This window comes from Danaus plexippus, chromosome 5 (genome assembly GCF_018135715.1).
Source record: "Danaus plexippus chromosome 5, MEX_DaPlex, whole genome shotgun sequence".
NCBI lineage: Eukaryota > Metazoa > Arthropoda > Insecta > Lepidoptera > Nymphalidae > Danaus > Danaus plexippus.
The window spans coordinates 2,600,451-2,617,153 of record NC_083539.1 but is presented as its reverse complement, the minus strand read 5'-3'; the positions used below and the strand labels follow the sequence as shown (position 1 = coordinate 2,617,153).

At 29.4% G+C, this 16,703-nt stretch overlaps 1 protein-coding gene across 1 annotated transcript in view; it reads right to left on the bottom strand.

Annotated features, from left to right (window-relative positions):
• Window positions 1-14,854, bottom strand: part of LOC116768973 (angiotensin-converting enzyme-like) — an 84,495-nt gene extending 69,641 nt beyond the window's left edge. The window contains exon 1 of the mRNA XM_061529368.1: window positions 14,620-14,854. The gene's annotated coding sequence lies outside the window, so the exon portion shown is untranslated. The remainder of the gene's footprint in view (window positions 1-14,619) is intronic.
• Between the last annotated feature and the right edge of the window lie 1,849 nt (window positions 14,855-16,703).

The following is a 16,703-nucleotide window of genomic DNA, read 5'->3' as shown; positions in this document are numbered from 1 at the left end:
TATGTACCATCTTCCTTTCGCAACGAGTAATGAACAATGTAAATATTTTTCGAACGACTTTTCAAATAATAGCAAGTACATTTCAATCTTTATAAAATACAAATCACACTATACTTATTATTGGGATGTTCAAAAAAGACTTTGCAAGCAAGTGTCTATAGAACTCAATTTCTATGTTCTAACCAACTTCGTCTCCATTGTATGGATTAATTAAAGAAGAAGACGCAAAGGAATTGCCGTTTACGTCAAGATATTCCAATATTCTTCGTGGACTGAAATTATAATGAGCGATTACTATTCTATGGAATTCATGGGAGGACGTTGATTATTTTGTCTCGCTAAGTCTCAGTAATATGTAAAAAAAATAATAACCTGCATCTATTTAACGTACGAATCAAATCGTTATATAAACCGCTTCTAATAGAAGTATACTTATATTGAAGTACGCGATTTAAAAAAGCATCCAACGCATTACTGTATCGACAGCACTTTGAAATGTCGCAGTACAATACGCGGGCATCGTTTAGAAAATCTTTGAAAAGCCGATAAGCTTCTTGAAACGATTCGGTGTATTTTATGCTTTTAGGTACTGCGGCCTTCAGGTGAGATACGGATGTAACTCTTGACACAGGATTTGTATTACGAATATCTTAAGGAATATAATGGATTAGATAATACTTATATTACGTTTAATTTTAAAAGAAAAGGTATATTTTCATTCATTATTCGTTAAATATATATTTTTTTAAAATTTAGCACCCTTGATATCAAGACGGAACAAACTTTTGACAAGTGTGAGACCTTTATGCAAATGTATAGGTCAGTTTTCAAGATTAAATTTTCGCTATGAACGTAAAATTGTAGTAGATTAATAAAGTATCATATCTTGACTCTTAAAAGCATAAAAATCTAAATTATAGCCATTTCAGAATATTTTTACAGTGCCATTAAATCCAAATAGAAAATTGTTATATCCTTCCATTTTTCTGAAGTAGAATGCATGTTCAATAAATTCACTTTACATGCGAACATTGGTCGCTTGAATTATCCAAATGCAATTGAGCAAAATGAGTGGAAACTTAAAATCAATCGGTTTTACTTCCAATCCTTTCTAAATAAATAAGTTCGAACTCTTTGAAAGGTCTTAAGAGCTACGGAATCTGGATTTTTCTTCTAACAATTCTCGATTTATGTCACATCGCATACGTTAGATAAATGTGCCTTTTCATTCTTTCATTTCTTCGAAAGCAAAATCTGTATTCGCTGATTAGGAATTAAAGAGTTATTGTTAAAAAAGTATGTCACAAACGTACTATGCACGCGGATTTTCTGTTCATTATTGTATACAATATATTTTTTAAATGATAATTAATGTCAAAGTGATTATTATAATGTCTTGATTTATTGTAGTATAAATTATCAATATCATTATCACCAATACATTATCGAAGGAATAAATGACAATGTACAAAAATTGGTAAGGACATTAATGTAATTCAATTCATATTACTCGGTGTCAAGAATATATCTATTATAACTCCTCCATATTAAGTAAGGACGGGGTAATTCAAAGGGATCCATAATTTTGTATTGTCTAAATATTTCAATGTCTGCCAAGAGGGTCCAGTAAGATAATTGCCATAATTATCCTGTTAGATTCAACGAAGGACGGCAATTAGATGAAGCTTTAAACTCTTTATGATCAACTCTCGCGGTCAATCCCTAATGAACCCTTTATTCTACCGCTGATGAGTTGGTAGTTAAAACAAATTATTATTATGAAGATGACAAAAGTCACGTGTCATTATGTTCTATATTAATCTGTCTTCCCGAAAAATGCTACATTTACGACTTAAGTATACATAATTGATGTAGCACTGAATGAAGAGACTAAGATCGTTATAATTGAAAATAGATGTTTGAGTTCATGCAAGTTTACGAGATGTATGCATTAAGCGGTTCCGTACGCTGTACACCCATTCCAGTTAATTGACACGAAGCCCACGTTCAGCCGTGCGAAACATGAAATTCGGTTGTAACTCAACTTCCTTTACATTTCGCTAACCTAAAAACTCTATTATCTATCTTAATAAAAATAAACAAGATTTTTTTTTAATTCTCTCTTGTTCTAGAACTAAAATGTATTGATTTCATTGTTTTACAACATATACCTATTTTATATCAGAATTTAAAATTTCTCAAAAAAGAAAATAAATTAATTAATCACAGAAAAGAAACGAAAGCGATTTGCATTAAGTGATAAAAATACCTTAAGTAATGTACAAAATATCAGCTTATGTTTGTAAAACCGTTGAATTAAACCACATAGATTACAAGGTAGATTATTACTAGTTTTTATATTCGAAAAGATCCAGAGCTCATATTCCATTAATGGACCGGCCGAGGTCCAGACATCAAGTAAATTAAATTAAGCAATTTTAAAATTCTAATGGTTACAGCGTAGTTTTTACCGTCAGCTTTGCGTTAAGGCTAAAATATATATCGACAATAACAATTTAGTCTTAAAAAAAATTCTCTCTTACATAAGAAATAAGATTATTTTATCTTTATTATATAAAACATCTTAAACCACGATGTCCTTCATAATTTGGACGGATTAAAATTTTTACGTGAATTACAGTGACGCTAAATTAATCATCAGCAGAATTATATATATTTTAGCACGACATAACGATAATGTGTAAGTTGAAAGGAATTTGATAAAAAAGACATTATTTTTATAAACGTTCTGAAACAATTCGAAACAAATTATAGTCTGAAAAGAAATAACAGCTATTACAGTACTCAAAGGAAATGTATAAGAATGTACATATACTTATTTGATTGTTGAACGATCAAAAAATAAAAGCGACCGACTCTTTCATGACAATTCCAATGAGACGAAAAACGGAGAATACAAAAAGAAGTTAGTTGTTTTTTTAGGAATGCTTTTCGAGTATGACATTCGCGATTCTGAAAGTCTAATATGATGCCAATTGAACGGAACGAGCCCTCATTACACGATTGATCCGATGAAAACAAATATCAGTACTCAAGATGTACGACAATTGCTCAATAAATAAGACGATACGTACTATATGAATCAATTTTAAAGGCCAATTGTTGTCACAATTTATAAATGTGTGAAGCAGTCAATTGATTTTGTGACCATTTAATCATATATTTATTTGAATTGAATCCCACTGAAATAAAACTGTGAATGGTAGATTATTTATGACTTAATTGACTTATGTTCTCCCAAACATTTTGAATATAATTTTGTATGGAGCGATTACTCTGCAATACAATGCAATGCACTGTCTATTTTTACCAGGTTGATTTCTGAAGATTTAGTGTTTCTATTTAATACCAAAAAATTATCAAAGCCGCAGGAATGAAGTAGTTAACTTCCATAACATAGAATATTCCTCAAGTAACAATACTTTTTATATAATTTCTACGATTTTTAAATACGCAACTATACACTCAGTTTTATGATTTTATTATTATAAAGCACATGTTCAGCTTATTTTAATATAACTATGATAAGGAAGGACGACGTGAAAAAAACCTACAGCCAATGACTTCTTTATATCATAGTTTTCTGTTCCTATCCAACTTGTTTATCATGTTAATAAAATTTATTTAAGACTAATTGGAAGAAAATCCTTTTATTTCATCAAACACAAAAACACGAAATCACAACCTCCGTCTGATTTTGATGTCGTTAAGACAAAAATTACCCGGCGTCGTTTGACATCAGTTAATATTTTGTATAACAAAAACGGTACTTATTACTGTATCCTTGGATTTAAATGACTAATTACGCTCAGCCTCATTAAATATTTGCCAGTGTTATTGCTCGGTCATGTTCAATTAAAAATAATCCGAGACAATGCTCTAAAGATCACTTTTCAAGGAAATTAAATGAAAAACAAGTTAATATTAATCCAGAATTAAGCCTGAAGACGCGTTTTGAAGCAAAAAGTATTAGGTAACTAATGAGATAATTTAGACACTATAATCCTTCAACTTGAGATAAATAAATCTGTTTAGTACAGTATGAGAGTGGATTACTGGATAAGGAATATATAATGTAAACAGCTATTCATCATTAAGTCTGTGTGTAATGAATTATTAAGTCAATTTGAATATTGTATCCTGTTTTAGGTTAGGATAAAAATGTATTATATTATTAATACATATACAGAACAAATATTTTAAATGTGATAAAATTTTTATTTGTCTGTTATTTTACATAGTAGAATATTAAAAGAAATGGGATATATTGGACCTTGATGAAGACAAATGACCACTTTTTTAAGAGGCCTTAAAAAATTTACAGGAGACCAAATATGATAAAACATCTATTGAATGCAGAAGTAGATAATCCTGGTAATCGGTTTATATACAAGGAAGTCGTTGAGCAACAAACGTCAAAATATAATCGATGTAAAAATCTACATATGTATTTATGAATAAGACTAAACCTATACCTTAATAAAATTTAATGCCTCCGCTCAAGAACTTCAAATTTGAACATATGACATTTTCCGAAATTATTGTGAACACACGTTGAACAAAGGGTATATATTAAAACAACAAAGGTGTAATACTTATTGGAGCGCAACTTATTACTTTTTCATTGAAATGCTACAGTAATTACAACTGGAATGGAATCCTTTGTTATGTTGTCGTTATTTGATCTTTGATAATGAGACCGGTTTGTTGAATTTTTAAAACGTTCCTACAGTACTTTCATCGTAATTGATGTTTCGCTTTTTATACTTTACTAACCACACTAGAATAATTCTTAAAAATTGTTCATCATGTGATTAATGCGTCAACATACAATTATATCTATAGGAAAATACGTTTAGAATCAATATTAATTTTCTAAGACAAACACCGCCCGCACAGTGACTAATGCTTGAAAAGTTCACGTATCGCAAAGCCATTAATTTTATACCGGAAACGGACGCGCACTATATAGGTTTAACGATCACTATAAATCATTAAAAAGTCACACATCTATTTGCTATTCCACCACCAAACTTACAACAATGACTGGAAGTTTTAATATAACATTTGCATGCAAAAATGTTTCTGTGGTCTTCGCTAGCGGCACTTTGTAAGCGAATTCTAACTTTAAAAAGAAAAAAAAAACAGTTAAATGGAGGTCACTGGAATTAGAGCAATAAATGAAAAAAATATTACAAATACAGAGAATAGTAACATGACGATGCCTTTTGCCACTCTTAGTTTTTTTAATTCAGCTATAAAAAAAAAAATCCATTATTTTTGCTAATGAAATAATTAAATTAGATTTTTAGCTTTAAATATCGTTTATAATATGTGCGTGATGAATTAAATGTCATAAAGTACTGTGTCGTTTTTGTTGGCATCTGTACCAGGTGTCACTATAGGCTTTGTCAGATTAATTACAGGTTGCACTGTTAATTTTGTTGCGGAAATTAGTTCTGCTTGAATTTCTTATAACATCATTTGCTTCTTACAAAAACTTGTTCCAAACCAGCTGCCGATATGTTTGTTTCGATGACAAGTGTGAACACAGAGGAGAATATATATGCTTGATGACATTTATTTAATTTAACACACTAAACGGACACTAAGGTTTTCATATTATTATAAATAGAGTAAAAAAAAATTATAAAATTGTTCATATACAAAATTTTTCTAAGAAAAATATCTTATATTGTTAATACGACATGATTCTAGTCATTCCGGAACTTCAAGTAATAGGCAATCAAAATACGTAACTTCCGAAAACAGGTTTGAGGCTATCTCCTGTCAGTTTTGGAAATGACAGCTTAAATTTATGCTGAATTTGAGATTGCCTAATCTGTATGGAAATCGAACCCTGGATATGGGTAGAAGGGAAAGGATACCTGGAACTTTATTGTATGAAGTTAAGGGTACTATTGTATGACATCTGAGTGATTTTCCGGACTAATAGCTGTAAAATATGACAAATTGTTTAATTATTATATGTAACCGTGTTATGCGAGGTGTCTATTGTGTTCGTTTCTTAATTTTATTTTATCTTATTTAGATAAAAAGCATTGTTCAGAAGTTTTAGCTAAGTAGACTTCAAAACGTACGATTATGAGTTATAATGTTTTATAATTTTGGATTCAAAATCGGTCATTAACACAAATAACACTTGAGAGCTATTGAAATTCATCTTACGTCATTCATTTTGATACGGAAATAAAACCAAAATATAATTGGAGGCTCTCTTATCTTTTTACAATAGAACCGGTCCTAACGTTCGTGTGGTTAGGCAGCAAAGTGAATTAAGTTTAAGAGCACGGAAAGGCTGTTGCTATGCCACCGTAATAAAAGCCAAATACCTTCGTGAGGATATTATGAAAAACTTTTATCTTCAAATAGCAACATAAAAAAATAACGTAGTAAATAAAAAACATATATCGTCAAACCATGATTCTCTAATTTAATTAAATTAAAATGACCTTTTGAATTTAATTACCGCACTTTATTTATTACCCACCAGGATAAGCTCTGACAACCATTAACTCTTGTTTCCTGGCACGACCAGTTGCAAATATCTGATTAATATGCCGACTTTTTTAAACAACCAATTCGCTTAAAAAATTGAGATATAATTGTTTTTCAATTAGGTGCCTCAAATATTTGGTAGGTAGGTGGTAAAAAAGGATTTTATGCTTCATTTAGGTCAAAGTAATCCTTTCCATATTAAAATATTCCTATCAAGCGATATGTTTTATCTATGATACAGTATATTTATATATAAAATATTAAAAATTATTATCCATAAATTGCCAATATTATCAGCGTCCGTGGTAACCAAAGTCCGAGTTGGATCCGTAATGAACTGATCTTAATCTTAATATAAAATACAATAGCCAATTAATTTCGATTGTTTTAAGAAGATAGATACTGGATATTTATTAAACAAAAACCCCTATATCACGCAAAATTTAAATAATTTCAAAGTAATTAACTGCGGGCCTCATTACAGGCATGTTAATTTATTTCGCAACCATTTTTATTAAATCACTCTGGTTTCGTAAGTGATAAAACGAGTATCACAAAATAAATCTGATTTTATTTCGATCATATTTAATCTACCTGATATGAGGGACAAGATGAATAAACATTTTAAGTTAATAAAAAAAAATTGAGTCGTATACAAGTTCTACCCTTTACGTCACTTGCTCTAAATCAAATATTTCAGATATAATTTTATGTCAGGTTAATTTAATTTCTGATCATGTTTTACGACTATTATAAAAAATATAGTTAAAATGTTTGTCATGCTCCGAAGACCTTCCCGTTTTCGGGGTGATAAAACTATTTATAAAACCTTTAAAAAAAGATATAAAGATTTCCAATTAATTTATATCACTGAAGAACTAACTTATTCGAAATATTAAAGAGGATATAGAAAATAAAAACGAATTTTCATTATATTTAAATCATCATCATCATCAGCCTATCGAAGCCCACTACTGCTGAGCAAAGGCCTCTTCTCACATGGAGAAGGCTAGAGCATTAATCGCCACGCTTGCTCAAGACGGGTTGGAGATTTCAATCTTATATTTAGAAATTATAAGACCAGGTTTCCTCACGATGTTTCCTTCACCGTTTGTCAGTGGTGTCTAAATACTCTTAGAAAGTAAATATGATTCGAAAAAGATCACATTGGTACTTGCCAGGTTTTGAACCCGCGCCCTCATGCATGAGAGGCGGGCCTTTTATATTTAAATATTGATAAATATTTATGCGAGAATATTCCGCATGGAGAATGTGATTAAAACAGAGTAACTTCACCGTTTTCATTTAATGAAATCTGCCGTACAGCGAATATCGATTTTATTCTAGTATTTTTTTATACTGTTATACAATACCTTTCATAACGGGAGTGTCTCAACAAGGAAAAAAATTTATAGAATATACGATACACAACAAAATTAATTAAGACATACGTGGAACGTGTTTTAACTAAAAGCTTTTGTTTCTATTCATGTTTCCATGAATTGGATTACGAGTAATGAAATGTGAAGTCTATTTGTAGTTTACAGCCCTATATACTCGTATCTGACTTCGTTCAGCGACTTCAAGTCACTTGATAAAACAATAATGAAGTCGCAAACTGGTTTTAATGATACTGCCTCATATCATTTCAAACCTTCAAAGATGTCGATTATTTTGTACTTATTTTTATACACTTTCTTGTTTCAGTCATTTTCCATACAAAATATATGCCTGTTTCTTTTAACAGTTAATCGTTCGCTCTAATAGGATTTTCTTTAAATGTACAACGTATTCCCCGAGGCTGTATTCTATTCAGTTCAATTTTCGAGATTGCTTTAAAAAAGGCATTTTTAAAGGCGATATAAAACAATGTAATCGACACACCTATACTCTTTCAATAGTGAAACCAATGTTTTTAACTGTTCAACTATATGTTTAGAAGATATTGGAAAATCTAATACATTTACTTAATTATATGAACGACTTGAATATTGTTGGACAGATATATTCTTCTCTTGTGAGCTGTCCGCCGCGATAAATCTTAACCTAATTAGTGGCATGTTTTGAAATACGATTGCAAGATTCAGTGATCAAGTGACATATATTTCTTAACATACTTACTTCGATTAAAACAGTCTGTTTAGTAGTCCTCGTTCAGATACTTTATTGAATACGATTAAAGATCTCAAGTCGTGTGTTAAACAAACAAGCATTACATAATAAATTATTCCTATTTTCTATTGCCATCATTAGCACTATAAGCTTATCAAAAAAAAAAAAATATCCTCACTATCCAATATATAGCTATGGCTCACGTAATATGAATTAACGATATAAAAAAAGTTTTACATTAAAATGTCGAAATTAAATCGAGGCCAAGTAATTCTGGTTAAATTTAAATGTCATATTACGTAACCTTTGACAACCGTCATCTCTGTGTCACGAGAGAACCTTCGAGTTTAACACGATTCTATTAAAAACACATGCTGTTTTAAATTTCTTGGTATTCGGAATATCATCAATGGGTCAATGCTGAGTGACGTCACAGCACGAAAATATTTAAGGAATACGAATTCATTAGTAACAGTTTCAGAACAATTAGTGTTGTCTTTGATTTGGTTTATTTAACTTGTTTTTTAATGAGCTTAATAATTCGGCTTCTGATTCATTATAAACACTAACGATACGTGGAATTTAACATATTTTTTTTATAGTACCAGTCACACGAAATACATAGAAAAAATATACTCGTGTGTTTTTTAACAAAATACCAGAAATTTTTTAACAATGATTTGCAAATATTCATACATTAATAATAATGATTACATCAAGGTATTTTTATAAATTCCTAATATTTAACACATTAAGAAATACAACAAAAAAATCTAAAGTGACCATTTGTAACATATTAATTATAAAAAATTTAAATAAAACTAATATTTTCGGATTACTTCACTTATTTTATTATTAAAAAAAAAACTACATACTCCCGACATTTCGGTTACTTTACAGCAACCTTTTTTTTTGTCGTGCATCCGAAACGTCGGGAGTATGTAGTTTTTTAAAAATAAATAAAATACGCGTAGTGATCCCAAAATGTTGGTCTCATTTAAAAGAATACTCGCTAAAGTCTTAGATCTCATTAATTATTAACATTTTCTGTAAACAAGATACATACCAAGTAATCACATATTTTAATAAAGTCGCCTTACAATATAGGAATACACATAATAAGAAACAAATATAATTACTCAATTTTAAAAAAGAAATAATAGTTTTATATATAATTTTAGTTCATTAATTCATCTTCATATAGCCTGGCAAAAAAGTAATTCTCTGAGAACTTCAATACTCAGTATTACTGCAGTTTTTTTTTACCTTCAAACTAATCGAAGCACGTTTTCAGTTTCACGCTCATATACAAATGACTACATACAATGATAGAAGAAGGATGAATGAATAACTAGTGACTAGGTATATGGATTGACGTTGCAAACCAATGGTAACTGTGCAATGACCTGTTTTATACACAACATGTATGATTCAGAATTAATGTATTCAAATGATCCAGTACATATTAAGTGATTATATTGTATACAGACACTAAATTGAAGTGTCTATCTGCTATATTAAAATACATTCTGTCATAATTTAATTAAATAATATCAAATTTTTAATTTTTTTCTATCTATCTGTTTGTTTCGGATAATCTACGGGACGGGCGAACCGATTTGAATGAGGTTTCAACTGTATGCTAGGACGTTTCTGAGACCAACAGGTTTTATCTCAGATATACTTAAACTGTGTCAACTAATAATTTAAACTTATAATATATAGGTTAATTTCACTTCATTAAAATTCCTCAGACGTGCGGAAAATAATTTAAATATTTGCGTAAAAACATCATACAATCGCAATAACAAACAATTTACTGAGCAACGTTGCGGGCAAAACCTGGTATACAAATAAAGATAAAAAATATATTACACTAATAATTTCGACAAATATTGCAATGTTATTATCTTTCTAGTGCTCTATAATGACACATATATACGTAATATGATGTTTGTACCTGATAAGATATGATAATCATAATCTCTGCACACATCCACATATATTTTATGTATAACATAAATTTATAAATAAATAATTTTGTAAAACAATATTTAACAGTACACCCAAATGAAAAGCAATAAAAGCGAAAGTCAAGGCAATTGCGCTTTAACCAAATCCATTCCCAGTCATTATTTAAAACTCGTGCAATTAAGGAACGACTGTTCGCGAATCACAAAAGCTCTCTGATTTTAAAACGCTTTACGTCCAACTTTACGGTTTGAATGTCAGTAGGCGCCTTTTTCATGTTGGTTTTAATATTAATATGCAAAGAACCAAAGAATTTTTCGGTTTTGTAGTCGGTATCATTAAGACATTTAAATTCAGAATTTCTTTCAGTTACCAAAGATTTGAATTGTAATCCAAATGCCATCCAAGAAGGTTGAAGAACAGGTCAAGTAATAAACTATGCAGCAGTAGTAGTGAGACCGACTGATTGTAATCTAGGCCTTTGTGGACGAACTGAAGGAATAGGAGCAAGTATTTAGTCTAGAGTCTGGACTAACGTCGACAGGAATTAGACTAAATTGGGTTGGTTGTATAACATCAAGGAAATCTAAAGAAATTATTTGTTAGATATATGATTTTAATTTACTATACAAACAGAAAATGTAAGTATCTTTTCAAAGGAACTTCACGTGTTTTAAAAGAATATTTCATACAGAGCTGAAGTTTTGAGACGAATAAAACGTACGTGCTCTAAGAAACGGCCGAAGTATATTTTATACGAAGCCCTGTAGCACATATTAATTTTGCTGGCGACTTGAATAAAGTGATGTTTTTGTCAAATAAATATTTCGTACTGTTACTTCTATATTGTCAGCTTTGATTTATTTAGAGATATATGTTTACAAGACACCGCTCTTTTCACATACTTCGAATTTAAAATGATAAATTTTACGACACTTGAATAGGTAAATCATGATAGAAAATTCTATTAACTTTGACTTGTCTAGTGTCCATTTATAATATTGTAAATTTTCATAAATAAATATTTTCCTTATTAAATTTTAGTGATGAAATTATAAACCTTATGTAAATAATATAATTAGTTAAAATTAATAATATACCTATCAATGTATATTTAAACAGTAAATTCATATTTCAATTTTAAAAAACTTTTATTGATACATTTAAGCTAAGGGAGGAATATCCACTCATAATAAATTAAGATTGCATCACAAAAACTTAATTTATTTTACAATTAGTGTTGTTATTAGTAATATTTGGTTAACTATCGATTCTTCGAGATAATTCTTAGCTATAAAGCAAACATCATAAATTCTTAGTTCCAAAATGGAAATTAATTTCATCCTTTTAGCAGTTTAATTAATCCCGTCTAACCTACGCTGTAAAGCATTTGGAATTGTCAAATACATTATTAATATTAAATAAGGTATACTCAAGGGCAACCTTCCAACGAAACTTGGTTTACTTCAAGCCAAGAGAAATGAAGCCAAGTAAGTTCAACGAAACCACTAACATTATATTACAAAACATATTATATATAATTTACGAACTGATTTTCTCAACGTCAACCGTATTTCACTGCTAAATTAAACAATATACCTAGTAATGATTAAAATTTGTGTTCTGATATATGCTGTGTGATTGTAAAGTTTCGTGCTAAATCCCTACCACGAGTTCGCACTATCAAGTTAACACGGACAGTTTAGTGGTTTGCATTAATTAGTCGTGGTTATTATTATATTCGATGATTTAGAAATGAAAACGGTGAAACTGATGGAATTTTCAATAAGAATGCCTCGTATGAGGGTGTTAGTATAATTAAAAAAAAAACTTTATCATCCGACATACTACAAAATTCGCCAAATAATATGTTTATTTATTTATATATTTTTATATATAGACTTAAACTAAATAATAGACTTAATATATTTTTTTCTTTAATTTCGTAATATATAAACTTTTTGAAAGCACAAGTGGATACTTAATACAAGACCACTTACACACTATTAACAAAATGTCAGTTAAATAAACTGTATTAACAACAAACGCGATAAATGTAACCTAACGAGACTAATCACATTTAAATTACGTTTATACATTAAACAGACACACATATGTATATATCTTACTATCATTCACTCGCGACTTGTTCCGCGTGAACTTCGGAATTGAGTTCAGAGGGAAACGAAGGTCCGATTAAAATATGTGTAATTATGTATATGATGATTCATCGATGGCAGAATCTTCTACGACGCTTCTTACAAAATTAAATTAAAAAAAAAACTTAAATTTTTGGGAAATTACACGATATTACGATGAACACGATTTTTGGGATATTACGATGGACCCGGCACTAGCACGGTGAATCCATTGAATGCTGAGAGGTTTCGTCTCTTTATTTTATTACACATACAATCATTCATACAAACCCATGTTTATTGTATTAGTTGGTAATGCCTAATTTACATTATTATTAGCAATAAATGATTTGAAGGAATATGCAATGACAATGGTAAATAACAAACCACATTATAATGAAATATTATGTTATAAAGATTATAACTTTCTTATATTTATTTATTTTATTATTGTCAACAATTATCGTTTACGACAACATAATCCAATGAATAGAAATCGGTATTTTATTATAAAAATACAATAGAGAAGAATTTCAAACCCCTTCACTAATATTAATGCGGGTATTAAAAGAAAAATGATAATGGTACACTTGAGCAAATAGGGCAATCTGAGCAATCACAGACATAAACCACAGTTTGAGGCGGTAGTTTTATTACATAATAAAAACCCTCGAAACTGAGGCTAGTTTCAAATTTATATGCTGTATATGTTTTTTTCTAATCGTATAACATAAAAGTAAGGATAAAAATGTTTATACACATGCATATTACTTTTTATATTTCTAATCCTTACTTTTTATTTCCCAATTCGAAAAAACTTAATTTTAATAAATTGACAATAGCAATATTTATATTTATTTAAATTGTTACCATGTACCTGACTTATACTTTATAGACAAGATCATTATTTATCAATTTACCTCTAAAGAAATGCAAAAGAAACCACGGTAAAAGTCTATATTCTAACCTATAATCAAATATTTTATTAGTATTCCTCGCCGTCTATATTCTATAAGCAAATAACGTTAATAAATTTTCCACAAAAATACTTTTTAATGGCCGTGGCATCAACGGACGTATATTCCCATGATAAATTCTTGTTTTTTCGTCCTCATATTGAATGGTTTAGATCATCTGACATGTCCACACTCGAACAAAGCCAATGGGATTTGAAGTGTGAAACGCGTTATTTAATGACACGAATTGAAAGCATAAAAACCGACAATTCTTCAACAGAACAACAAATCAAATATAAAAATCTTAATTAATCAGAGGCAAAAAGCGAGACATTTATATAGATAATTTTAATCGATTTTCTAACGTCCTATTACTTTAAAGGTTAAATGAATTATGAATTAAATAAAGGACAGATAATATACAGTTAGTAACCTTGAACATTGGCCTCTATTAAATTCTTTAGGTTTTTGTGTTCGCACTCGAAAAATATATTTAAACCCGAATAGATACTTTAACAAAACACTAGTAATAGTTGATGATATAATGTAGTTAGAAGAAAAATAAACGTTAGATATTTGATATTATGTATCCCCATTTTGGGACATAAATAGCAAATATTATATATTGTCAATAATATGGAACGCTAGATAAAACAACGCAGTTAACAATTAGACCAATGCCTATTCATAAATCATTTACAATTATTTTAAATGTAATATTACCTACATAAATTTATTACGTCCGTTTCACAACCTCTATAAATGTTGAATAAAATGTTGAATAATATACAAATGTTACGTATTAAATTAATACAAACATCGTAATGATAATAAAATAACTTAAAACTATATTAATATATAATCATACGATACGTGTTCTTATAAATTGTATTTGTACTTACATTTTTAAACAAAACACCGGTTATTCACATCCACTCGTGGCCTGCTAGCACAACCTCAAAACTTTCAAACTCAATATTAACAGCACAGTCGTCGCTAATATCACAATAATAAAATAAATAACTTTGTCATAATAACACAAACGCACATCACGGCTAGTTAAAACTTTTAAATACTTCCGAAAATCACAAACCAGACGTCGGACACAACACTACCACGTCTTATCGCGAACGCTCGCAGACTGAGTGAATGCTGAATGAACGGGACAATCAACAGATTCACAATTGGTATTCATTACAAAAGACTTACTATCAGTCAACATGTGTGATGTGAACTATTTACGGCATTACTTGTTAAATTTTTTAATACCCTTTTGTGTAAAGATGTTTAATTTTTCAACCTAATTTTAAAATTACTTCACGGAAGTATGATTTCTATTACTATAGACTTAAGTGCTATAATATAATAACCTATCACCTTCTCCTGTCTACTATCTATTTGGGTTTTGAGGTTCAAAAAGCCATTCAGAGCTTTATGGGAACACTTACATGACTACTTTTCAGTTCGACCTTTTACGAATTTCTGGCAAAGCGTCGACCATTTAACTTTTGAGAACTGGAATTCGAAGAGATAAAGAAATGATATAGGAATATCGTATGTTTTAAAATAATGTAGGAATATAATATGAAAGACAAGATTTAGAATTTCCAGATTCCTCTAGAAATTATAGTTTTATATTCCTATTTAATAGAATATATATTTGAATTCAATGTTCGATATTAATTCAAGAATGATAATAAAAATACTGAGAGGATTTGTAAATTATTTGTAAAAAAAAAACAATAATTATTTGTAAACCTTACACAAATTCCCTTATGGCATATGTTTTTTGTTGCCTTACAATTATAAACATTTCAGTTGCAGCCATTTAAAATATTATAACATTCATTATAACTTACCGGAAAACATGATTGTATTATTGTATAATGTTATCAAAATCATATTAAACATGACTCAGCATGACAAAGCTTGAATATAATCCACTTTAGTTAATCCGTATAACATATCTAAACTATTAAGTTTTGCTACGTAAATAGTTCATGCTTTGAAAATCCTCTTTAAACACATATTAAACGGTCACAACGGATGTGACTCGTACTGTAGGGCAGAGAAGCTAAAGTCAGTCTTGTGTAGAATTAGAAGTTGGTCGAGGAAATTTTTTATCATCCAGGTAAAACACATTTATAGTAAATCGTATAATTTACCAAAGTTAAACACAATTCGAACTATTGGGAACCTATTTAAGTTCAAGCAAAACTTATGAAAACATAAAATATAATATTTTTTATTTCTTTACACTTTATTTATAGAAGTGAAATTCGTAAAACTTATTTAAAATTTTAATTAGTAAATTGACCTTTTCCATTTTTCCAAAAAATTATGACGGATTACCTTTTACAAATTCAGTTTTTGTATCGGTCATCCAAGTCATACTGTTATTGAACAAAAACTTAAAAAAATCGTGAGATGTTCGTATTGGACCTATGTATTTCTAAATTTAAAAAAATATTCTCGAGTGCCTATCTACTGGTGTCCACTAATAATTAAATATTAATATTATCTTGATCATTAAAACGTTATACGAGAAATACTCATTTCAAACGAGGTTCTCACTTCTCGACTTAAAATCAAAGTGGATAACAGGATAGAAAACAAAGAATCAATTGAAATTCGACAATTCAAGGCAATGGCTATTTAAAGCCACCGGAGCGTTAATGACTTAGAAATCTTTTAACTTGAAAGAATACAATCGTTACCGGGGTTAGGCTTATCGCTCTTTTACTGTTTGTGACGCGGTTATCAACGATGAATAAATACTGACTGAACTAAAGAGACTTATATTACATACGAATAAAATAATTTAACGCCAAGAAGGCAGTCAGTATATGTTATTAAAGATAATAATAAAGTTAGTATTAGTTAGTTGTTATAAACAGTAGCATCTGATCGTTAATTTGATTTGACGATTAATGATGGGAACAAGTTCCACTGTTCACTATTCATATGTATGTATGTTGTTTATAAA